Source organism: Loxodonta africana, unplaced genomic scaffold (genome assembly GCF_030014295.1).
Source record: "Loxodonta africana isolate mLoxAfr1 unplaced genomic scaffold, mLoxAfr1.hap2 scaffold_129, whole genome shotgun sequence".
Classification (NCBI taxonomy): Eukaryota; Metazoa; Chordata; class Mammalia; order Proboscidea; family Elephantidae; genus Loxodonta; species Loxodonta africana.
This window is the reverse complement of record NW_026974889.1, coordinates 622,856-649,629: the sequence shown is the minus strand read 5'-3', so window position 1 is coordinate 649,629 and position 26,774 is coordinate 622,856. Positions and strand designations below refer to the sequence as shown.

At 42.1% G+C, this 26,774-nt stretch overlaps 1 long non-coding RNA gene across 1 annotated transcript in view; it reads left to right on the top strand.

Annotated features, from left to right (window-relative positions):
- The first annotated feature begins 13,885 nt into the window (after nt 1-13,885).
- LOC135229192 (uncharacterized) overlaps nt 13,886-26,774 on the top strand; it is a 192,403-nt gene continuing 179,514 nt past the window's right edge. The window contains exon 1 of the long non-coding RNA XR_010319965.1: nt 13,886-14,929. This is a non-coding gene — a long non-coding RNA (uncharacterized LOC135229192). The remainder of the gene's footprint in view (nt 14,930-26,774) is intronic.

Genomic DNA, 26,774 nt, shown 5'->3' with positions numbered 1-26,774 from the left:
CATTAGGGGGAGAGCAAGTGGGAGTAAGGAGTAAGATGTGTATAAACTTATACGTGACAGACTGACTTGATTTGTAAACGTTCACTTGAAGCTGAATAAAAGTTAATAAAAAAAACTTTATTTAACAGAAGAAATGAGAAAATAATATCTGCTCTTAACACTTCTATTCATATTCATATTTCAGATTTACACCCCCCAAAAAAGAAAGAGAAAGAAATTATAATGGTTGTGAATTGATATAAAAAATTATTATTGAAGGTTATACAATAGTCTAAACAGAAAACCTAATAGAAATTAAATGCAATTGATGAATTGTAACAGAAAACTTAGCAATGATTTTAGATGAATTTTCAAAACCATTTAATTAAACAAAAGCTTTACAAGATTTATTTTAAAAGATACAAGTACATAAGAACAAAACTGCACACACTCCTCAATGACATGCATGGAATCAAGCTTTCGAGACCTTCATTTGCTGATGTGGCATGACTCAAAATAAGAAGAAACGGCTGCAAACATCCATTAATAATAGAAACACAGAATGTATGAAGTATGAATCTAGGAAAATTAGAAATCATTAAAAAATGAAATGGAACACATAAACATCAATATCTTAGGCATTAGTGAGCTGAAATGGACTGATATTCGCCATTTTGAATCGGACAATCATATGGACTACTATGCCAAATCGAAGAGAAATGGCATTAAGTTTATCATCAAAAACAACATTTCAAGATCTATCCTGAAGTACAATGCTGTCAGTGATAGAATGATATCCATATGCCTACAAGGAAGACCAGTGTCTTAGTCATATAGTGGTGCTATAACAGAAATGCCACAAGTGGGTGGCTCTAACAAAGAGAAATTAATTTTCTCACAGTCTAGTAGGCTAGAATTCAAAATTCAGGGTGTCAGCTCCAGGGGAAACTTTCTCTGTCAGCTCTGTGGGAAGGTCTCCATCATCAATCTTCCCCTGGTCAAGGGGCTTCTCAGGTGCAGGGACCCTGGGTCCAAAGGACATGCTCTGCTACTGGGGATGCTTTCTTGGTGTTATGAGGTCGCCATATCTCTCTGCTTGCTTGTCTCTTTTATATCTCAAAAGGTATTGCCTTAAGACACTATCTAATCTTATAGATCTCATCAATATAACTGCGACTAATCCATCTCATCACATCATTGTGACAGGATTTACACCACATAGGGAAATCACATTAGATGACTAAATGGTAGACAATCATACAATACTGGGAATCATGGCCTAGGCAAGTTGACAGATATTTTTTAGGGACACATTTCAATCCATGACAAGCACTTAATATGACTATTATTCAAATTTATGCACCAACTGCTAATGCCAAAGATGAAGAAACTGAAGATTTTTACCAACTTCTGCAGTCTGAAATTGATCAGACATGCAATCAAGATGCATTGATAATTACTGATGAGTGCAATGTGAAAGTTGGAAACAAAGAAGAAGGAACAGTAGTTGGAAAATCTGGCCTTGGAGACAGCATGATAGAATTTTGCACGACCAATGACTTCTTCATTGCAAATACCTTTTTTCAACAACTTAAATGGTGAGTATACGCATGGGCTTCACCAGATGGAATATACAGGAATCAAATGTCTACATCTGTGGAAAGAGACAATGGAAAAGCTCAATATCATCAGTCAGAACAAGACCAGGGGCTGACTGTGGAACAGACCATCAATTTCTCATATGCAAGTCTATGAGAGCCAAAGCACAACCTTGATTATATCTCACCTGAATTTAGAGACTATCTCAAGAATAGATTTGATAAATTGAAGGCTAATGCTTGAAGGCCAGATGAGTTGTGGAATGACATCAAGGACATTATACATGAAGAAAGTAAGAGGTCATTGCTCTGACAGGGATCACAATAGAGGGTCTGAGAGCTGGAGAAAAATGTGGAACAAAATTCTAACTCTCAAAAAAGACCAGATTACTCACCTGACAGAGACTGGAGAGATGCTGAGTATGTCCCCCGGACACACTTTTAGCTCAGTAATGAAGTCACTCCTGAAGTTCACCCTTCAGACAAAGATTAGACAGACCCATAAAGCAAAACTAAAGGGGCACAAAAGCCCAGGGGCAAGGGCTAGAAGGCAGGAGGGGACAGAAAAGCTGGTCATAGGGAACCCAGGGTCAAGAAGGGCAGAGTGTTGACATATTGTGGGGTTGGTAATTAGTGTCACAAAACAATACGTGTACTAATTGTTTAATGGGAACCTAGTTTGTTCTGTAAACCTTCATCTAAAGTATGACAATAAAGATATAAAATAAAATATATATGTATATCTGTTGGAAAAAACAGAAAGCAAGAGGTCATTAAAAAGCCAGGAAAGAAAAAAAGAAGACCAAAATGGATGTCAGAAAAAACTCCGAATTTGCTCTTGAATGTAGAGTAGCTAAAGCAAAAAGAAAATAATGAAGTAAAAGAGATGAATAGAAGATTTCAAAGGGCACCTCAAGAAGACAAAGTAAAATATTATCATGAAATGTGTAAAGACCTGGAGTTAGAAAACCAAAAGGGAAGCACATGCTCAGCATTTGTCAAACTGAAAGAACTGAAGAAAAAATTCAAGCCTTGTGTTGCAATATTGAAGGATTCTACAGGGAAAATATTAAATGACACAGAAAGTATCAAAAGAAGATAGAGAGAGGCAGAGTCAAGATTGCACAGTAGTCAGACACTTCCAGTGATCCCTCTTACAACAAAAACCAAAAAAAAAAAACAAAAAACAAAGACCTGAAAAAACAAGTGCAACAATTTTATACATGACAAGATAAGGGCCCTGAACATCAAAGGCAAAGTTAGGAAATCAGACTGAGTGGCAGGGGGAGGGAGACACGGTTCAGAAGTGGCGAGCAGTTGCTGGACCTGACGTGGTGAGAAATGGCACCCCTTGGACACAATCCCCTGGAGGGACACTGGCAGGGCTGGCAGTAGCATTCAGGATGCAGTTTCCTCAGGGGGAGACAGCAAGTCACACAGTCTACTCACAACTCCGGAACCAGAGAAGAGCAGTGTTGTTGGCAAAAGCTAAGTATTTGCATTCGTTTTACTGTGCGCTCAGCCCCCAAGACGGCTTCAGTAGCTGTAGATTTCCCTGCACCTGAGATAGGTGTTGCTGTGCAGCCTGAGCCGTTCTCCTGGCCTTGGAGAAGGAATAAATTAACAACTGGTGGAAAAGATAATCTGCCAGCTCCACTAAGCTGGGGAGCTCAGGACAGAAGAAGCTCCTTTCCAGGCACAAATGGTCCACGGACTTTAAATACCTTTCACCCCTGCATGGACCTGTGTAGGCCCATCTCGGGAGATTAGGCCCTTGTTACTGCAACGGTGTATGTGCTGGGTATCCAACTTCAACTGTTTTACCTTGCAGTGGAGAGGTGTGTTTTTGATGTTTGACACTGCTCTGCCTATTAAACAGGGTCCTCACCTACCTACATTGGTGGCCTGAGGAGTGGTGGCTCCACCCACATCATCTAGACACCCAAGACAGGGGTCCAAGGATAACAGGTGCCTCCCAGTCCTTACAACCAAAAGCATAGGGTGCCTGTGGTATAAATGCAGAACCCAGCTACCTGTGCACTATAGAAAACGGGTGCACTTTCCTCACAGACACTTGGGAGATGGTTGTCAGCCCCCTGCCTTTGTTCAGAGTGTGACCCCCTGATGCAACCAGATACCTGTGTCTCCAACAATCACCCCTCCCCATCTAAGACTATAGGACTTGATGACCTACAATTGATGACCAACTATCTAGACACCTGAGCTGAATCTATACAAGAAAAGTGAATGGACTCCTAGGCTCATATACCTGGTAACAGCTCGAGCCATCTGGTGACAGGACGTTAAATCTTGAAAGTTGCAAATGATCAAGCGAGCTCACTCAAGCACCCTATTTGGGCATATCAAAACAAAACAAAGCAAAAAGCTAGGATACAGTAGGCAAAAGTAAAATTATAAAATAAAATAACTTATGGATGGCTCAGAGACAGCAGTCAATATCAAATCACATAAAGAAGCAGACCATGATCACTTCAACAATCTCTCAAAACAAAGAATCAAGGAATCTTCCACATGAAGGTGTCTTCCTGGAATTACCAGACGTAGAATACAAAAGGTTAATATACAGAACTTTCAAGAGATCAGGGAGATCAGGCAAAGTGCAGAACAAGCCAAAGAACACACAGATAAACTAGATGAAGAAATTAAAAAGGCTACCCAAGAACATAAAGAAAAATTTAATAGGCTGCAACAATCCATAGAAAGAAAGCAATCAGGAATTCAGAAGATTGACAATAAAATTACAGAATTAGACAACTCAGTGGACAGAGGAACAGTATTGAGGAAATGGAAAGCAGAATTGGTGAGATTGAAGATAAATAACGTGGCACCAATATATTTGAAGAAAAATCAGATAAAACTATTTTTAAAAACATGAAGAAATCCTAAGAATCATGCGGGACTCTATCAAGAGAAATAACCTAAGAGTGAAGTATCAGATTAGGGAGGGTTAACAGAAAAAACAGAGAGAATTGTTGAAGATTTGTTGGCAGAAAATTTCCTTGATACCGTGAAAGATGAGCAGCAGATATCTATTCAAAATGCTCATTGAACCCCACATAAGGTAGATCTCAAAAGAAAGTCACCCAGACATATTATAAACAAACTTGCCAAAACCAAAGACAAAGAGAGAATTTTAAGAGCAGCTAGGAATAAACGAAAAGTCGCCTACAAAAGAGACTCAATAAGAATAAGCTCAGACTACTCGAGAGAAACCATGCAGGGAAGAAGGCAATGGGATGAGTTATATAAAGTAATGAAGGAAAAGATTTGCCAGCCAAGAATCATATACACAGCAAAACTGTCTCTCAAATATGAAGGTGAAATTAGGACATTTCCAGATAAACAGAAGATTAGGGAATTTGTAAAAAAAAAAAAAAAAAAAACCTACAAGAAATACTAAAGAGGGTTTTCTGGTTAGAAAATCAACAATATCAGATATCAACCCAAGACTAGAATGCAGGACAGAGCAACCAGATATCAACCCAGGTAGGGAAATCACAAAAATAAATCAAGATAAAAAAATGCTCAGAACAGGGAAACAGTGATGTTATTACGTAAAGGACGACAATACTAAAATAATAAAGAGGGACTGAAAAATGTAGTCATAGATCTTTCATATAGAGAGATAGTCAAGGGGTAGAGAGAAATAAAAGTTAGATTTAAACTTAGAAAAATAATGGCAAATATTAAGGTAACCAAAAAGGAGACTAACAATCCTACACATCAAAATAAAATACAAGAAAAACGTAACAACTCAGAAAAAAAAAATCAACAACGAATAAGAGGAAAAGACCACATACAGAGAAAAACTACTCAGTACAAAAAATTAAGCAGAAAAAAGAAACTCGACAACATACAAAAAAAGATATCAAAATGACAGCACAAAACTCATAACTACCAGAATTACACTGACTGTAAGTGGACTAAATGCACAAATAGAGACAGAGAGTGAAAGAATGGATTAAAAAACACGATCCATCTATACACTGCCTACAAGAGACACTCCTTAAAGACACAAACAAACTAAAACTCAAAGGATGGAAAAAATATATATCAAGCAAAAAAGAATCAACAAAGAGCAAGAGTGGCAATATTAATTTCTGACAAAATAGACTTTAAAGTTAAATTCACCGAAAAGGATAAGGAAGGACACTATAAAATGATTAAACAGACAATATACCAGGAGGATATCACCATATTAAATATTCACACACCCAATGACAGGGCTTCAAGATACATAAAACAAACTCTAACAGCATTGTAAAGTGAGATAGACAGCTCCACAACAATATTAGGTGACTTCAACATACCACTTTGGTGACGAACAGAACATTCAGAAAGAAGCTCAGTAAAGACATGGAAGATCTAAATGCCACAATCAATCAACTTGACTTCACATACATATACAGAACACTCCACCCAACAGCAGCCAAGTATACTTTCTTTTCCAATGCATATGGAACATTCTCTGGGAGAGACCACATATTAGGCAATAAAGCACACCTTAAAGAATCCAAAACATCAAAATATTGCAAAGCATCTTCTCTGACCATGAAGCTATAAAAGTAGAAATCAAAAACAAAACAAAAAAAAAAGCAGGGGAAAGAAATCAAACACTCAGAAACTGAGCAATACCTTGCTCAAAAACGACTGGGTTATAGAAGAAATTAAGGATGGAATAAAGAAATTTACAGTATCCAATGAGAATGAAAACACTTCCTACCAGAACCTTTGAGACACAGGTAAAGCAGTGCTCAGAGGTCAATTTATAGCAATACATGCACACATCCAAAAAGAAGAAAGGGCCAAAATCAAAGAATTATCCCTACAACTTGAAGAAATAGAAAGAGAGCAACAAAAGAAACCCTCAGGCATCAGAAGAAATTAAATAATAAAAAGTAGAGCAGAATTAAATGAAATAGAGAACAGAAAAAAAAATTGAAAGAGTTAACAAGACCAAAAGCTGGTTCTTTGAAAAAATTAACAAAATTGCTAAAACATTGGCCAAACGGACAAAAGAAAAACAGGAGAAGAAGCAAATTACCCAACATCACAACAGACCCAACTGAAATTAAAAGAATCATATCAGATTAGTATGAAAAATCATACTCTAACAACTTTGAAAACCTAGAAGAAATGGATGAATTTCTAGAAACACATTGCCTACCTAAACTAACAGAAACAGAGGTAGAACAGTTAAATAAACCCATAACAGAAGAAGAGGTTGAAAAAGGTAATTTTAAAAATTAAAAATCTCCCAACAACAACAACAAAAGCCCTGGCCCTGACAGCTTCCCTGGTGAGTTCTACCAAACTTTCAGGAAAGAGTTAACACTACTACTAGTAAAGGTATTTTAGAGCATTGAAAAAGATGAAATACTCCCAAACTCATTCTATGAAGCCAGCATATCCCTGTTACCAAAACCAGGTAAAGACACCACACACACACACACAAAAAAAAAACAAATTACAGACCTATATTCCTTACGAAATTAGATGCAAAAATCCTCAACAAAATTCTACCCAATAGAATTCAATAACATGTCAAAAAAAATAATTCACCAGGACCACGTGGGATTCATACTAGGTATGCAGGGATGGTTCAACATTAGAAGAACAATCGAAGTAATCCACCATATAGGTAAAACAAAGGACAAGAACCACATGATCTTATCAACTGATGCAGAAAAGGCATTTGACAAAGTCCAACACCCGTTCATGAGAAAAACTCTCAGCAAAATAGGAATTGAAGGAAAATTCCTCAACACAATAAAGGGCATTTATATAAAGCCAACAGCCAACATCACCCTTAATGGAGAGAGCCTGAAAGCATTCCCTTGAGATGGGGAACCAGACAAGGATGCCCTTTATCACCACTCTTATTCAACAGTATGCTGGAGGTCCTAGCCAGAGCAATTAGGCCAGATAAAGAAATAAAGGGCATCCAGATTGGTAAAGAAGAAATAAAAGTATCTCTATTTGCAGATAACACGATCTTATACAGAGAAAACCCTAAAGAATCCTCAAGAAAACTACTGAAACTAGTAGAAGAGTTCAGCAGAATATCAGGATACAAGATAAACCTACAAAAATCAGTTGGATTCCTCTACACCAACAAAAAGAACATTGAAGAGGAAATCACCAAATCAATACCATTTACAGTAGCCCCCAAGAAGATAAAATACTAGGAATAATTGTAACCAGAGACATAAAAGACCTATACAAAGAAAACTACAAGACACTACTACAAGAAACCAAAAGAGACTTACGTAAGTGGACAAACATACCTTGATCATAGACAGGAACTCTGAACATTGTAAAAATGTCTCTTCTACTGAAAGCGATCTATAGATATGCTGCAATTCCAATCCCAATTCCAAGGACATTTTTTAATGTGATGGAGAAACAAATCACCAACTTCATATGGAAGGGAAAGAGGCCCCAGATAAATAAAGCATTACTGAAAAAGAAGAACAAAGTGGGAGGCATCACGTTACCTGATTTTAGAACTTATTATACCGCCATAGTAGTGAAAACAGCCTGGTACCGGTACAGCAGCAGACACATAGACCAATGGAACAGAACTGAGAAACCAGACATAAATCCATTCACTTATTAGCTGATATTTGATAAAGGCTCAAAGTCAGTTAAATGGGGGAAAGATAGCCTCTTTAACAAATGGTGCTGGCATAACTGGATATCCCTCCACAAAAAAATGAAACAAGATCCATACCTCACACCATGCACAAAAACTAACTGAAATGGATCAAAGACCTAAATATGAAATCTAAAATGATAAAAATCATGGAAGAAAAAACAGGGACAACACTAGGAGCCCTAATAAAAAAAAAATATGTAGCATAAACAGTACAAAAAACATTGCTAACAATGTGCAAGCACCCAAAGAGAAAAGAGAACTCCTAAAAATCGAACACTTACGCTCAGCCCAAGCCTTCACCAGAAGAGTAAACTGATTACTTACAGAGTGGGAAACAATTTTTAGCTATAACATTTCCGATCAGCCTCTGATCTCTAAAATCTACATGATATTGCAAAAACTCAATAACAAAAAGACAAATAATCCATTTTAAAGATGGGCAAAGGATAGGAACAGGCACTTCAACGAAGAAGACATTCAGGCAGGTAACAGATACATGAGGAAATGCTCACAATCATTAGCCATTAGAGAAATGTAAATCAAAACTACAACGAGACACCATCTCACTCCAGCAAGGCTGCCATTAATGCCAAATCACAAAATAATAAATGTTGGAGAGGTTGTAGAGAGACTGGAACACTTATTCACTGCTGGTGGGAATTTAAAATGGTGCAGCCACTTTGGAGATCAATCTGGCACTTCCTTAAAAAGCTAGAAATACAACTACAATAGGATATGGCAATCCCACTCCTTGGAATATATCTTAGAGAAATAAGAGCCTTTATATGAACAGATACATGCACAACCATGTTCATTGCAGCACTGTTTACAATAGCAGAAAGATGGAAGTAACCAAGGTGCCCATCAACAGATGAATGGATAAATAAATTGTGGTGCATTCACACGATGGAATACTTCACACAGATCAAGAACAATGATGAATCCGTGAAATATTTCATAGCTTGGAGGAATCTGGAGGCATTACGCTGAGTGAAATTAGTCAGTTGCAAAAGGACAAATATTGTATGAGACCACTATTATAAGAACTCAAGAAATAGTCTAAACAGAGAAGAAAATATTCTTTGATAGTTACGAGGGTGGGGAGAAAGGGAGGGAGAAGGATATTTGCAAATCTAGATAGTAGACAAGAACTATTTTAGGTGAAGGGAAAGACAACATACAATAAAGGAGAGGTCAGCATAAATGGACTAAATGAAAAGCAGATTCCTGAATAAACCAAATGCTCCAAAGGCCAGAGTAGCAGGGGCAGCAGTTGAGGGACCATGTTTTCAGGGGACATCTAGGTCAATTGGCATAATAAAATCTATTAAGAAAACATTCTGCATCCCACTTGGTGAGTGGCGTCTGCAGTCTTAAAAACACTATCAAGCGGCCATCTAAGATGCATCCATTGGTCTCAACCCACCTGGAGCAAAGGAGAATGCAGAACACCAAAGACACAAGGTAATTATGAGTCCAGAAGACAGAAATGGCCACATAAATCCAAGACTATATCAGCCTGAGACCAGACGAACTAGATGGTGCCTGTCTACAACCGAAGACTGCCCCGACAGGGAACGAAACAGGGCATCCCTGACGGAGCATGAGAGCAGTGAGATGCAGACCTCAAAGTCTCATAAAAAAAAATCAGACTTAGTGATCTGACTGAGACTAGAGGAACCCTGGAGGTCATGGTCCCCAGACCTTCTGTTGGCCCAAGACTGGAACCATTCCCAAAGCCAACTCTTCAGACAGGGATTGGCCTGGATTATAGGATAGAAAATGATAGTGGTGAGGAGTGACCTTCTTGTCTCAAGTGGACACATGAGACTATGTGGGCAGCTCCCGTTTGGAGGGGAGATGAGAAGGCAGAGGGGGACAGAAAGTAGCTGAAGGGACACAGGGAATTCAGGGCTGAGAGAAGAAGTGTGCTGTCTCATTAGTGGGAGAGGAACTAGGAGTACATAGCAAGCTGTATACAAATTTTTGTATGAGAGACTGACTTGATTTGTAAAGGTTCACTTAAAGCACACACACACAAAAGATGGAAAGAATACACAGAGTCACAGTACCAAAAGAAATGGTCGACTTTCAGTCGTTTCATGAGGTGGCATATGATGAAGAACTGGTAGTAGTGAAGCAAGAAGTCCAAGCTACACTGAAGACACTGGCGAAAAACAAGGCTCCAGGAGCTGACAGAACACCCACTGAGTTGTTTCAACAAACAGATGCAGCACTGCAGATGCTCACTCCACCATGCAAAGAAATTTGGAAGCTAGCTACCTGGCCAACAGACTGCAAGAGATGCATGTTTGTGTCCATTCAAAGAAAGGCGATCCAACAGACTGCGGAAGTTATCAAATGTAAATCATAGTATTAGTAAATATGGTAAACAAACAAACAAAGAAACTCTATCTATTCTACACTGAATATGACATTCTATCCCCAGGAGATCTAGTGAGTTTATGATGTTGTTGTTAGGTGCTGTTGGGTCAGTTCCAACACATAGCGACCCTGTGTACAACAGAACGGAACAGTGCCCAGCCCTGGGCCTTTCTCATTGCTACGTCTGAGCCCACTGTTGCAGCCACTGTCTCAATCTGTCTCATTGAGGATCTTTGTCTTTTTCACTGACCCTCTACTTTACCAAGCACGATGTCTTTTTCCAGGGACTGATTCCTCCTGATAATATGTCCAGAGTACGTGAGACCAAGTCTTGCCACCCACTTTTCTAAGGAGCATTCTGGCTGTACTTCTTCCAAGACAGGTGTGTTCATTCTTCTAGCAGTCCTTGGTATATTCATTATTCTTCACCAACAACATAATTCAAGTTTCAGTTCTTTCGTCTTCCTTATTCATTGTCCAGCTTTAGCATGCATATGAGGTGACTGAAAATATCATGGCTTGGTTCAGGCACACCTTAGTCCTCAAAGTGACATCTTTGATTTTTAACACTTTAAAGAGGTCTTTTGTAGCAGATTTGCCCAATAAAATATGTCATTTGATTTCTCAAAGTGTGCTTCCATGGGTGGTGATTGTGGATCCAAGTAAGATGAAATCCTTGACGACTTCAGTATTTTCTCTGTTTATTGTGATTTTTTTATTGTTCCAGTTGTGAGGATTTTTGCTTTCTATATGTTGAAGTGTAATCCATACTGAAGGCTGAAGTCTTTGATCCTCATCAGTAAGTGCTTCAAGTTCTCTTCACTTTCAGTAAGCAAGGTTGTGTCATCTGCATGTCTAGGCTGTTAACGAGTCTTCCTCCAATCCTGGTGCTCCTTCTTCTTCATATGATCCAGCTTCTTGGACTGTATGGATTATATGTTTTTTTAAAGACACTGAGTTTTTGGTAATTTACTATGGCAGCCCTAGAAAATGAATACAGAGCCCTTCACCAAGAACAAGTCAAGTTAGCACCAAAAATGCTCCTGTAAGGGTAGCCACGTAACATGAGACATGGCAGTTTTAAAAAGTATAAAGTAAAACTCTCAGCTTTGACAGACAAAGGGCTCCTCTAAGACTAAGTTCATTGCTGTTGAGTCGATTCTATCTCATAGCAACCCTAAAGGACAGAGTAGAATTGACCCATAGGGTTTCCAAGGAGTGACTGGTAGATTCGAACTGCTTGAATAAGTATTGTGAAAAAATACAACCCTGACACACAACTTTTCTGAGCTTAGTATTAAAACAAAACAAAACAAAAAGAAGTCGCTATCGAGTGGATTCTCACTCATAGGGACCGTACAGGACAGAGTAGAGCTTCCCCACAGGGTTTCCAAGGAGCGACTGGTAGATTCAAACTGCAGACCTTTTGGTAGCAGCCAAATGCATAACCACTGCACCACCAGTGGCTTTCAAATCAGCTATAGGCTGATGATCTCCAAATTCTTAGAACCTGGAAAACTATTCTACCTCAGAGTGGTATCCACAGCTGGGAACTGTTCTCCACACTTGGATGACCTCAGACATCCAAATCTAACATGTCCAGAAAAAATCTTTTGGTCATTTTCTCAAGTTTGTTCCTCCATGGTTTTCCACATGGTAGAGAATGGCTCTGGTGACCATGCGCTCATGGTAGCCTGAATTCCAGAAGTCACCTTTGATTCTCCATTCCCCTCATCCCATACGTCTGATCGACCAGCAGTTCTTGGCAGCTCAAGCTCCAAAGTACACCTCAAGCCTGTCCACTGTTCCCACCTGCACTTCCACCATCACTCCTCACCCTGACCACTGCAGAAGCATCCTGACCGGTCCTCTGTATTTGCTGTCTTCAAGTTCTCCTGGGCTACAGTTAATTCCTGGGACACATTCTTTCTCAAGATCATTGAACAATAGAAGGAGAAGGGCAATTAGTTGTATGCTACCTCCTCCGCTTGAGCTGCATGCCCCTCAGAAATCACTTTTCACTGTCCACTCTATAATGTCTCTATTCCAATTTCCTGTCTTTGGCCGCACTGCTTTGATAGCGTGCATGCATGTTTGCTTCAGGGGTCATGTAGACAGCTGCTTGGAGGAATTTTTCTTAGTACAATCATGGTTGTGTGCCATCAAGAGATTCTGACTCATATCAACCCTGTATGACAACTTAGAACTGCTTCACAAGGTTTCCTAGGTTGCGGCTTTTTATGGTGCAGCCCCGGTGGCACCGTGGTTAAGAGCTCGGCTGCTAACCAAAGGGTGGACAGTTCAAATCCACCAGTTGCTTCTTGGCGGAAATACATGGCAGTCTGCTTCTGTAAAGACTTATAGTCTTAGAAACCCTATGGGGCAGTTCTACTCTGCCCTATAGGGTCACTACGAGTCTGAATTGATTCAACAGCAACTGGTTTGGATTTTGTTTGGTTAGAATCTTTATGGGAGCCCATCTCCAGATCTTTTCAACCCCTGAGCTGGTGGGTTCCAACGGCCCACCTTTCAGTTAGCCAAGCACTTAACCGTTGCACCTCCAATACTTAACTCTGCACGCGAGAGGGCCCTCTCCTGACGTCTCCCGTCTCCTCACCCCGCACACCTTGGCGTTGTCCTTGCTTCTAGACTCCACCCTCCCCTCTGGAGGCCCAACCCCCCCACGCCGGCCCCCCACCCGGGCCGCTGGGCCGGGCCAGCAGCCATGTTCCTCGCCCTCCAGCCAGTTACTCACAGAAGCGCCCGGACGGGTGGTGAGGGGCCCGGGCCGGATGGCGCGCCTTATAGCGGACGGTGTTCGTGCTGCTTTCCGTGCGTGTTTTCTGAAAGGTATGAAACTCCGGCAGGTGGGTGGAGGGACCCGCTCGCAGACTGAACAAGCCCGGCCCCTCGAAGGTGTGGAGGGAAGGCGCCAGGAGGGCAGGTTCCAGTGCCAGCACCCCGTGGGCTCCAGAGGTTGGAGAGTCCGGAAGTTGGTTTAGCAGCTGGCATCGCCCCCTCCGGCGTACCCCGACCCGAGTGATCCCCAGGGGCGGATGCGGCGCGGGGGCGGGCGGACGCAGCCACTCTATGGGCTGCGAGAGGGAGCCTCTGGCCCGGGAGACGCAGCTGGTCTGCGAAATTTGCATCCCCATGGATTTGCGGGGGGCGGGGGTGGGGGTCCAGCCGCGGGGTCCAGCTGCGGAGTGCCCTCGGGCCTGGGGGCTTGAAGGGCTTGGGGAGAAAGGCCGTGTCCAGGGCTGCGCCCAGGTCCCTACTCTGCCCGGGGCGGGTTTGCGGGCCAAGCTGGGTGATGGGCTCCTGCCCCCTCCGCCCCCTACCTGCTCCCTGTGCCAGGGGAGAAACCAAGGCCCAGAGTTCACCCGGGGGCGGTGAGATTCCAGACTGAGGAGGGGGCACTCGCCCCCGTTCGTCGTCCCACCCCCACCAGACTCCGTAGGGTGCCAGGGACGGGGAGAGAGCGATCCCCCGCCCAAGGCCCCGCTGCCCCTTACTGTTTTGGGCGCTGTGCCTGGGAGGCTGAGGCACCCCGCGCCCTCGCCCGCGCCCAGCTGGTCTACTCTCGGGGCTGGGGCGTCGGCGCGGCCCCGGCCGCACCTGGAAAGGAAGGGGTCTTGGGAATCTCTGGAGCAGCGTGGGGACCCTACTCCTTGTGGAAGCAGCGATTCAGTGTGTGTTAACAGTGTGGATGCCGGTCCCGCTCCCCCTCTGGGTGGCGGGGGTGGGGGTAGCAGGAAGGGGTCTTGAGCAACCATGTTGTTTGTTAACTTAAACGTTTGTGCGGCGCTGTGTACCGGTCGCTGTGGACGCGATCTCTGGTGCTGAGGGGATTTGAGGGTTCCTCACACTGGCGGGATTTGGAGCCTCTACCCTGGTGGCAGTGGGTTTAGTGGGTTACCCTGGTGGCTAGTGGTTAAGTGCTAAGGCTGCTAGCCAAAAGGTTGGCAGTTTGAATCCACCAGGCGCTCCTTGGAAACTCTGTGGGGCAGTTCTACTCTGTCCTATAGGGTCGCTATGAGTCAGAATTGACTCGATGGCCACAGGTGTGGTTTTTTTTTTTTTTTTAGGTTGGAGATTAGGTGTCTCTCGGGCTGACATTTGAAGGTCTGGAGCTGGCCGTTTATGAGGGTTTATAAGGGTTTTAAGTGCTCCGGCCATGGGCACCAACCCGATCTTCCAGCCCCTGCGGACGGACCGCCTCCCCCGCCCCGGGGGGATTGGCTGCTCTGGGACCCCGAGCCCAGAGGGCGGTGAGAAGCTGACAAACGTGAGTGATTGCCCTGCAGGCTCCAGTCGGCGGGGCAGCCCTGCTCACATGGTCTCAATACGGGCAGTCGGGCAGTGGGCTTCGTGCCTGGGGAGTGGTTTCCGAATGTTCCCTGGTGTCCCCCCACCCCGTGTGGGGCGACAACTCTCCCCTGGGCGGGGACCTAGTAGAGGCCTGCAGGGCATCAGGGTATGGAGGGGCAGAGCTTGGGCGGGGAGGGCACGGCCCTGCAGGTTCCTCTACGTGAGCACGGCGGGGGGGTTGCGGGTCGTGAAGGCTGGGCCTGGTCGAGGACCCACTAGGTCTTGCAGAAGGAGTGGGTTAGGATAATCATAGCATTAATGGGAGTATTGAGAGAGCGCCCTGGGGCGTTGGGTCCCTCGGGAAGAAAAGCTTCTGCTATCCCCACTGGAGCGGTACCCAGGTCGTCCCGGCTTAGGTCCAGGAGGTTCCCATGCACGGAGGGCCTGGTGGGCAGAACAGAACCGGCGGTGCGCGCGCCCTCTCGCGCCCTTGCGCCGAATCGCTGAAGTTCAGTGTCAGGCGATTCTAAGCCATGGTTCTGGAACTCAATAGTGAAGCAGAGCAAATGATGCAGTGCCTTGATGGGACCGGTGGAGACAACAAGAAGCAAAGCACAGCGGAAACTTCAAAATTCCACCGAGTGTTAGTAGGATTTGGAGGGAGAAAATAGACGGAGACTCGAGAGGCCCAGAGATGCAGAAGGGTTAGAGGATTAGGGTTAGGGGTTAGGGTTTGGTGTTAGGGGTCCAGGTTTGGGGGTTAGAGGTTTGGGAGTTAGGTTTAGGGGTATAGGTTTTAGGTGGTTGGGGGTTGGGTTAGAGCTGGGGTTACTAGGCTCGGGCACAAGTGGTTTAGGGTTATGGTTAGGGTTGGAGTGAGGCTGAGGTTGATTCCCCAGTCTTGTGTACCGTCTCTTCCTTCACCAGAGTTACCACATATCTGTTGTTTGGTTGGAAACCCTGATGGCGTAGTGGTTAAGAGCCACCGGTGCTAACCAAAGGTCTGCAGTTCGAATCCACCAGGCACTCCTTGGAAACTCTATGGGGCAGTTCTAATCTGTTCTATAGGGTCTCTATGAGCTGGAATCTACTCGACGGCAGTGGGTTTCGTTGTTTTGGTTATTGTTTAGTTAGCTTTTCTCTACCCACTCCGTCTCCTTGGTGAACATCAAGGATTGTTTCTGTGCGTAAATGTTTTCATGAATTTTTATGATAGTGGTCTCTCACTGTATATGTCGTTTTGTGATTGACTTAGTCAGTATGATGCGCCCCAGATTCATCCATGGTGTGAGATGTTGCGGAGATTCATCATTGGTCTTTATTGTCGTGTAGTGTTCCACTGTGTGTATGTACCGTAGTTTGTTTATCCGTTCCTCCATGGATGAGCACTTAGGTTGTTTCCATCTTTTTGTTACTGTGAATAATGTTGCAGTGAACACGGGTGTGCATATGTCTATTCCTGTGACTGCTCATGGAAACCCTGGTGGCTAGTGGTTAAGTGCTACTGCTGCTAACAAAAAGGGTTAGGGTTTGGGGTTAGGGATATTAGGGTTAGGGTTGTTAGAGTTAGGGTCCTTAGGGTTTGGGGTTAGAGTTTAGGGTTAGGGTTTTTCGGTTAGGGTTTTTGGGTTGGGGTTATGTGTTAGGGTTAGGTTTAGGGTTTGAGGTTAGAGTTTGAAGTTACAGGTTAGGTGTTAGGGGTTGCAGTTTAGGGTTTTGGGGTTTAGTCATTAGGGTTTGGGTTAGGTTTTAGGGTTTAGGGTTTAGGTTTAGGGTTGGGTTTGGTGTTGGGTTTGTTTAGGATATGTGGTTTGAGGTTAGAGGGTGGGTGTTAGAGGGTTGGGGTTTAGAGGGTTGGGGGTTAGAGATTGAAGGAGTTAGAGGGTGAGGGGTTAGAGGGTGAGGGGTTAGAGGTTGAGAAGATTATAGAGTGAGGGAGTGAGAAGGTGAGGGTGTGAGGAGGTGAATGTTAGGGTTTAGGGCTAGAGGGTTTAGGCTTAGGGTTCAGAGGCTTAGGGTTAGGGGGTTAGGGTTTCAGGGTTCAGAGGTTGGGGTTGGTGTTGTGGTTAGGGTTAGAGGTTTAGGGTTAGAGGTTTAGGGTTAGAGGATTAGGGGTATGGTTTAGAGGTTTAGGGTTAGGGGTTAGGGCTAGGGTTTAGGGATTCAGGTTTAGGGGTTTGGGATGGGTTTGGGGTAAGGTGTTAGGGTTAGGGTTAGAGGGTTAGGTTTAGGGCTTAGGGCTTAGAGTTTAGGGTTTTAGGACTTAGCTTTTAGGGCTTACGGCTTAGAGCCTAGGATTTAGGGCTTAAGATTTAGAGTTTAAGGCTCAGAGTGAGGGCTGGGGGCTGGGGTTAGAGTTTAGGGTTAGGGTATTAGGGTTAGAGGGTTAGATAGTTAAGCGTTTAAGTTTAGGGGTTAGTGGTTGGGGTTAAGGGTGTTAGTGTATAGGGTTTTGACGTTTAGGGTGTTAGGTTTAAATGTGTTAGGGCTAAGGGTGTTAGGGTTTTAAGTGTTATGGTTTAGGGTTTATGGTTAAGTGATAGGGTTAGGCTTAGGCTCATTGTTAGGTTTAGGGCTAGGGATTTGAGGTTTAGAGTTTGGAGCTGGGTTTGGGGGTTGGGGTTAGGTTTAGGGCTAGGGTTAGAGGATTAGGTTTAGAGGGTTAGGGTTCTGGGTTAGGGTTTCAGGTTAGCATTAGAGGGTTAGGGTTCGAGGGTTAGTGTTAGGGTTGTTAGGGTTAGAGAGGCTAGGGGTTAGGGTTAGGTGTTAGGGTTTAGGGTTTATGGTTAGGCTTAGGGTTTGGGCTTTGGGGTTTGAGGTTTGGGTTTAGGGTTTGGGGCTTAGAGTATAGGGTTTAGAGTGTAGGGTTTTGGTGTGTAGTGTTTTGGGGTGTAGGTGTTTAGGTTGTAGGGTTTAGGGTATAGGGGTTAGGGTTTGGGTTAGGGTTAGAGTTTAGGGCCTTGGAGGTTAGGACCTAAGGGCTTAGGGTCTTAGGGGCTTTGGGGCTCATGGCTTAGGGGCTAGAGTTAGAGGGCTAAGGCCAGAGGGCCAGAAGGCCAGAGGGCCAGGGTTATGGTTTGATTCCTGGCTGGCAATTTTTTTCCTTCAATATTTTGTATAAGTCATCCCATTGCCTTCTTGCCTCCATGATTTCTGCTGAGTAGTCCAAGTTTATTATTATTTACTCTCCTTTGTTGGTGACTTCCTTTATCCCTAGCCTCTCTTTAAGTTCTCTTTATATTTGATTTTGGCAAGTTTGATTATTATATGTCTCGGTCACTTTCTTTTGAGATCTACCTTATGTGGAATTCGATGAGCATCTTTCATGATATCAGGGAAGTTTTCTGCCAAAAAATCTTCAACAGTTCCCTCTGTATTTTCTGTTAGCCCTCCCTGTTCTGGTACTCCAATCACTCATAGTTATTTCTCTTGATAAAGTCCCACATGATTCTTTGGATTTCTTCATTTAAAATTCTTTTATCTGCTTTCTCTTGAAATATATTAGTCCCAAGAGATTTATGTTCAATCTCAGTAATTCTGCCTTCCAGTTCTTCAATTGTGCTCTTCTTAGTTTCTATTGAGTTTTCTAACTCTGTAATTTTATTTTTAATCTTCTGAATTTCTGCTTGCAGTCTCTCTGTGGTTTCTTGCAGCTTATTAAATTTTTAATTATGTTCTTGAGTAACCTTTTTAATTTCTTCAGCTGCTTTATCTTTGTGTTCCTTGGCTTGTTCTGCATTTTGCCTCATTTCCTTCCTGATGTCTTTAAGAGTTCTGTATATTAATCTTTTGTATTCTGCGTCTGGTAATTCCAGGATTGCACCTTCATCCAGAAGATTCCTTGAGTCTTTGTTCTGAGTGCTTGTTGAAGCAATCATGGGTGAGCTTCTTTTTTTTATTATTTTAATAATTTTTATTGTGTTTTAAATGAAAGTTTACAAATCAAGCCAGTCTCTCACATAAAAACTTATACACAACTTGTTACATATTCCCAATTACTTTCCCCCCAATGGGACAGCCCACTCCCTCCTTCCACTCTTTCTTTTCGTGAGCATTTTGCCAGTTTCTAAGCCCCTCTACCCACCCATCTCCTTTCCAGGCAGGAGATGCCAACATTGTCTCAAGTGTCCACCCAAACCAAGTAGCTCATGCCTCACCAGCATCCCTCTCCAACCCATTGTCTAGTCCAATCCACGTCTGATGAACTGGCTTTGGGGATGGTTCCCGTAGTGGGTAAACGGAAGTTGTGGGGGCCATGATCACTGGGCTCCTTCCAGTCTCAGTCAGACCATTAAGTCTGGTCTTTTTATGAGAATCTGGGGTCTGCATCCCACTGTTCTCCTGCTCCCTCAAGGGATCTCTGTTATGTTCCCTGTCAGGACAGTGATTGGTTGTGGCTCGGCACTATCTAGTTCTTCTGGTCTCAGGATGATGTAGTCTCTAGTTCATGTAGTCCTTTCTGTCTGTTGGGCTCGTTATTATCTTATGTTCTTGGTGTTCTGCATTCTCCCTTGATCCAGGTGGGTTGAGAATCATTGATGCATCTGAGATGGCTGCTTGCTAGCATTTAATATCCCAGATGCCACTCTTCAAAGTGGGATGCAGAATGTTTTCTGAATAGATTTTATTATGCCAGTTGACTTAGATGTCCCTTGAAACCGTGGTCCCCAAACCCCTGCCCCTGCTTTGCTGACCTTTGAAGCATTCAGTTTATTCAGGAAACTGCTTTGCTTTGGGTTTAGTCCAGTTGTGCTGACCTCCACTGTGTTGAGTGTTGTCCTTCCATTCACCCAAAGTAGTTCTTGTCTATCTCTTTAGTAAATACCCCTCTCCTACCCTCCCTCCCTCCCCCCTCTCGTAACAACAAAGGAATATGTTCTTATCAGTTTAAACTATTTCTCAAGATCTTATAATAGTGGTCTTATACAATATTTGACCTTTTGCAACTAATTTCACTCAGCATAATGCCTTCCAGGTTTCTCCATGTTATGAAATGTTTCACAGATTCATCACTGTTCTTTATTGATGTGTAGTATTCCATTGTGTGAATATACCATAATTTATTTATCCATTCATCCATTGATGGGCACCTTGGTTGGTTCCATCTTTTTGCTCTTGTAAACACTGCTGCAATAAACATAGATGTGCATGTATCTGTTTGTGTAACAGCTCTTATTTCTCTAGGATATATTCTGAGGGGTGAGATTGCTGGGTTGTATGGTAGTTCTATTTCTAGCTTTTTAAGGAAGCGCCAAATTGATTTCCAAAGTAGTTGTATACCATTTTACATTCCCACCAGCAGTGTATAAGTGTTCCACTGTGTCAATCCCCCTCATTGAGGGTCACCCTCTTTTCCGCTGACCCTGTACTCTGCCAAGCATGACGTCCTACTCCAGGGACTGATCCCTCCTGACAACATATCCAAAGTATATAAGATGCAGTCTCGCCATCCTTGCCTCTAAGGAGCATTCTGGCCGCACTTTTTCCCAAACAGATTTGTTCGTTCTTTTGGCAGTCCATGGTATATTCAATATTCTTCACCAACACCACAATTCAAAGGCGTCAACTCTTCTTCGGTCTTCCTTATTCATTTTCCAGCTTTCACATGTATATGATGTGATTGAAAATAGCATGGCTTGCGTCAGGCGCACCTTAGTCTTCAGGGTGACATCTTTGCTCTTCAACACTTTGAAGAGGTCCTTTGCAGCAGATTTGCCCAATGCAATGTGTCTTTTGATTTCTTGACTGCTGCTTCCATGGCTGTTGATTGTGGATCCAAGTAAAATGAAATCCTTGACAACGTCAGTCTTTTCTCCATTTCTCATGATGTTGCACGTTGGTCCAGTTGTGAGGATTTTTGTTTTCTTTATGTTGAGGCGTAATCCATACTGGAGGCTGTGGTCTTTGATGTTCATTAGTAAGTGCTTCAAGTCCTCTTCACTTTCAGCAAACAGGGTTGTGCCATCTGCATAATGAAGGTTGTTAATGAGCCTTCCTGCAATCCTGATGCCCCGTTCTTCTTCATATAGTCCAGATTCTCGTATTATTTGCTCAGCATACAGATTAAATCGGTATGCTGAAAGAATACAACCCTGACGCACACCTTTCCTGACTTTAAACCAATCAGTATCCCCTTGTTCTGTCTGAACAACTGCCTCTTAATCTATGTAAAGGTTCCTCATGAGCACAATTAAGTGTCCTGGAATTCCCATTCTTCCCAGTGTTATCCATAGTTTGTTATGATCCACACAGTCGAATGTCTTTGCATAGTCAATAATACACAGGTAAACATCTTTCTGGTATTCTCTGCTTTCAGCCAGAATCGATATGGTTTCAGCTATGATATCCCTCCTTCCATGTCCTCTTCTGAATCCTGCTTAAATTTCTGGCAGTTCCCTGTCAATGTACTGCTGCAGCTGCTTTTGAATGATTTTTAGCAGAATATTACTTGCATGTGATATTAATGATATTGTTTGATAATTTCCACATTTGGTTGGATCACCTTTCTTAGGAATAGGCGTAAATATGGATCCTTTCCAGTTCGTAGGCCAGGTAGCTGTATTCCATATTTCTTGGGATTAGACAAGCGAGCGATTCCAGTGCTGCATCCATTTGGTGAAACGTCTCAGTTGGTATTCCATCAATTCTTGGAGGCTTTTTTTTCTCACCAATTCCTTCAGTGCAGCACGGACTTCTTCCTTCAGTACCATTGGTTGCTGATCATATGCTACTTCCTGAAATGGTTGAAGACCGACCAATTCTTTTTGGTATAGTGACTGTGGGTATTACTTTCATCTTCTTTTGATGCTTCCTGCGTCATTTAATATTATACCTGTAGAATCCTTCAGTATTGCAACTCAAGAGTTGAATTTTTTTGTCAGTTCTCTCAGCTTGAGAAATGCTGAGTGTGTTCTTCCCTTTTGGTTATCCATCTCCAGATCTTTACACATGTCATTATAATACTTTTTCTTCTCAAGCCACCCTTTGAAATCTTCTGTTCAGCTCTATTACTTCATCATTTCTTCCGTTCACTTCAGCTACCTGACATTCAAGAGCAAGGTTCAGAGTCTCTTCTGACATCCGTTTTGGTCTTTTCTCTTTCCTGTCTTTTAAAGGACCTCTTGCTTTCTTCATGTGTGATGTCCTTGATGTCATTCCACAACTCGTCTGGTCTTCAGTCATTAGCGTTGAACACGTAAAATGTATTCTTGAGGTGGTCTCTAAATACAGGTGAGATATACTCAAGGTCGTACTTTGGCCCTTTTTGACTTATTCTAATTTTCTTCAGTTTCAACTTGAACTCCCATGTGAGCAATTGACAGTCTGTTTCACAATCGATCCCTGGCCTTGTTCTGACTGATGATATGAGTTTTCCCATCTTCTCTTTCCACAGATGTAGTCAGTTTGATTCCCGTGTATTCCATCTGGTAAAGTCCACGTGTATAGCTCCCGTTTATGTTGGTGGAAAAAAATATTTGCAGTGGATGAGTCACTGGTCTTGCAAAATTCTTTCATGAGATTTCTGGCATCATTTCTATCAGCAATGCTGTGTTTTCCAACTACTTTTCCTTCTTTGTTTCCAACTTTAACATTCTAATGACCGGTAATTATCAATGCATCTTGATTGCATGTTTGATCAATTTCAGGCTGCAGAAGTTGTTTAAAATCTTCAATTTCTTTGTCTTTGGCATTAATGGTTGGTGCATAAATTTGAAGAGTCATATAAACTGGTCTTCCTTGTAAGTGTATGGATATTAGCTATCAGTGACAACATTGTACTTCAGGCTAGATCTTGAAATGTTCTCTTTGATGATTAATGTAACGTCATTCTTTTGACTCTGGTGGAATATCCATGTTTGTAAGACCGCTCACAGACTGTTTCACCAGAGAGTTTTCTGGTACTGCAATATCTACCACTAATCTCTGTGATCCCTGTGAATTGGCAAAATAAGAATAGCGCTATAGATTTCTTCCAAATACAGAAAACATAATTATGAAAATGTTCTTGCTATTGATTATATTCTTTACTAATCTGTTCCTATGGGATTTTTGGTACTTCACTTGAAAAATGAGTCCATGGTACTCTGTTGTGATTGTTTACTTTGTGTGGCCTTTCTAGCCATGGTCTTATAACATCCACCCTGGTGCTTGGGCAGGACTGTGTGATAGGGTAATTGTGGCTCACCAAGGGGATTGTTTAGTTTTCCCTTCAAAGAGCACCAGTTCCAGAGCAAAGAGGAGGATTCAACTCCCATCAAGGAAGAACAGCCAGGAGCTGAGCGTATATTATAGACCTGAGATCCCTGCACTGAGAAGCTCCTAGAAGCAGGAGACTGAGATAGAGAGAGGAAGCTGTAACCCTGAAGACGGTAAGATGCCATGGCAGGAGAGACCAAGCAACAGGGACCCGGCTATAGGAGATGATGGCCCAGGGAGAAGGAAAGCTGAGTGCCTTCGGAGAGAGGCCCAAGGCCAGGCAGAGTCACACCTATGAGCACAGGAGGGAAGAGGCTGTCCTGATATAGAAGAACTGTATTCTGAGTGTCTTTGAGCCTGAGCTATAACTGTTACTTCCCTAATAAACCCCATAATCGTGAATATGGACTATGAGTTCTGTGTGGCCATTGTAATGAGTTATTGAACCCAGCAGAGAAGTGCTGTGTGAGGGACAGTTGGTGTCATAGTAGTGAAGATGGTGGAGAGAGGATAGTTTTTTCACCAATGCCTTCAATGCAGCTTCGATTTCTTCCTTTTATACCATCAGTTCTTGATCTTATGCTACCTCTTGAAATGGTTGAAAATTATCCAGTTCTACTGCAGTAACTATATTAATATCAGATAAATTATACTTCAGAAAAAGGAGTATTATTGGGAATAAGTAGGGACATAACATAATAAAGGTTCAATTCTCCAAAAAGATACAACAATCCTAAATGTGTATGTATTTAACAACAGGGCTCCAAAATACAAAAACTGATAAATCTGAAAGGGGAAATGGACAAATACGCATTTATAATTGATATCAGTACTTTTCTATCAATAATTAATAGAGCCCTGCTGGTTGAAGTCCAAAGCATCTGTGTGATGTCTATGTGTGTGTATGTGTGTATGTATGTATATAGTATAATGACAAGTAATACAGAAATAAATAGAGATGTTGTAGTCCTTGGGAGGTGCAAACGGTTAATGCATTCAGCTGCTAACCAAAATGTTGGAGGTTTGAGTCCACTCAGAGGGACTTCAGAAGAAAGGCTTGGTGATCTACTTTTGAAAAATTAGTCACTGAACTGACACACTTGTGTGTCACTACTACTCTGACTCATGGGGGGAGGGGTTACCATGAGTCAGATCAGCTTGATAGCAATCGAATGATTTTTTTTTTTCATTCTGCCAATGTTTGCCCTTTAATTGGTATCTTAGGCTGGGTTCTCTAGAGAAGCAAAACCAGTGAGATATATATATACATATATATTTATATGTAAATAGATTTATATCAAGGAAATGGCTCACGAGGCTGTAGAGGCTGGTAAGTCTCAAGTCCATGGGTCAGGCTGGTAGCTTCTCCTGACTCACACAGATGCAGGGACTGCAGAACTCAAGATCTGCAGGTCATACAACAGGTCTGTGGCTCACAGGCTGCAAAGGCTGACAAATCTCAAGATCGGCAGGTAAGCTGGCAGGTCGTGGCTCACAGACTGCGGAGGCTGATGAATCCCAAAATTGGAAGGTAAGCTGAGAGTTCAAGTCCCAAAAACTTGAGATCAGATGAAGAGGAGCCAGCTGCAGGATTCAGAGTGAGCAAAAGCTCAAGAGCCTTGCCAGAAAGTCCACCTATATTGGATGCAGTCCACACCCCTGAGGAAACTCCCTTACATCTGATTGGCTACTCACAGCAGATCCCATCATGGAGGTAATCACATTATGTCACATCTCATCATGGAAATGATTGCATCGTTATACGACTGCTAAACTACAAGATAACTGCCAAAGCACTGAAAATCATGGTCCGACAAAGTTGACACACAACTTTAATGATCCCAATTGTGAATTTAATCTATTTATATTTAAAGCGATTAATGATAAGGAAGGACTTATATCTTCTACTTTTGTAGTAGGTGTTATATGTATTTTGTTTCTCATTTTCTTGACTACTGTCCACTTTTGTGTTTGACTGATTTTTTTCAAGTGTACAATTTTGATCCTCTCCTTTTTTCCTTTCCTGATATTTTTTAGCTTCTTAGTGGTGACCATGAGGATTACAATTAATATTTTATATTTATAACAATCTTCTTTTAATTAATACAAATTTAGCTTCAACAGTATAGAAAATTCTGCTTTTATTCAGCTCAGTTACCACCCCTACTTATGTTGCTGGTACAAGAATTGCATCTTTATACATTGTGTGTCCATTAAGAGAGATGTGTAATCATTTTTATGCATTCGTGCTTTAAATCATATATGAAAAAAAGAGAGGCGTGATATAAAAATATTACTGACTTTGTTTTATCTAAGTAGTTACCTTTACAGAGTCTTTGTTTCTTTTTATGGCTTCCAGTTACTGTCTAGTGTCCTTCCATGCCAGCCAGAATGATTCCCTGTAGCATTTCTCATAAGGCAGTTCTGCTGCTAACACACTCCCTCAGGTTTTGTGTATCTGGGCATGTCTTAATTTCGCCTTCATTTTTGAAAGATAGTTTTGCTAGATATTGAAATCTTGGTTCATAGTTTTGTTTCTGTATTTTTTTTCCAGTATCTTAACTACATCATCCCACTATTTTCTTGTCTCAATGGTTTCTGATGAAAAATCAACAGTTAAACTTGTTGAGACTCTCTTGTACCTTAGGAGTCACTTATCTCTTTCTGCTTTCAAGTTTCTGTCTTCATCTTTTGACATTTTGATTGTGTCTGTCTGTGGATATCTATGTATTTATCGTCCTTTGAGTTTATTGAGCTTCTTGGATATCCAGATGACATTTGGGAAACTTCCAGTCATTACGCTTTCAAATATTCTTTCTGTCCTTTCATCTTTCTTTCCTTTCTGGGACTCCCTTAATGAGTATATTGGTATGCTTGATGTTGTCCCGCAGGTCCCTTAGGCTCTGTTCGTTCTCTTCATTCTTTTTCCTTTATGCTCCTCAGTTAGAACAATTTCAGTTGTGCTTTTTCAAGTTTACATTTTCCTGCTTTCTTGCTCAAATCTGCTGTTGAGCTCCTCTGATGAAAATTTTATTTCAGCTATTCTGCTTTTCAGCTCTATAATTTCTATTTGGTTCTTTTGTATAATATTTCTTTATTAATATTTTCTACTTGTTCATACATTCTTCTCCTGGTTTCCTTTTTTTGTGTGTGTGTCTATGGTTTCTTTAGCTCTTTGAGGAAATTTAAGACAATTGGTTTAAATTCTTTGTCTAGTAATCCCAATATCTGTGTTTCCTTAGGGATGCTTTCAGTTCATTTCTCTTCTTTCTTTCTTCTTAACAAATGAACCATCCTTTTCTTTTTTCTTTTTATGACTTAAAATAGTGTGTTGCAAACTGGATATCTTAAATATTATAATGTAACTCTGGAAATCAGATTCCCTCCAGTCATTAGGGTTTGCTTTTTTATTTTTAATTGTTGAGGGCCAGTCATCCATTTGCTTAGTGATGTTCCCAAACTATTTCTGCAAAGATTGTATGTCTTCTCATGTGTGGACACTGAAGTTCTGTTCTGTTATGTCAGCAGTCAGTTCATGACCTGACAGTGCTTTCTTTAAATGCTTGTAGCCAAAAAGAAAAAGTAACATTATCCCAGTCTTTGCAGATTGGCTCTGAACTGGGGCA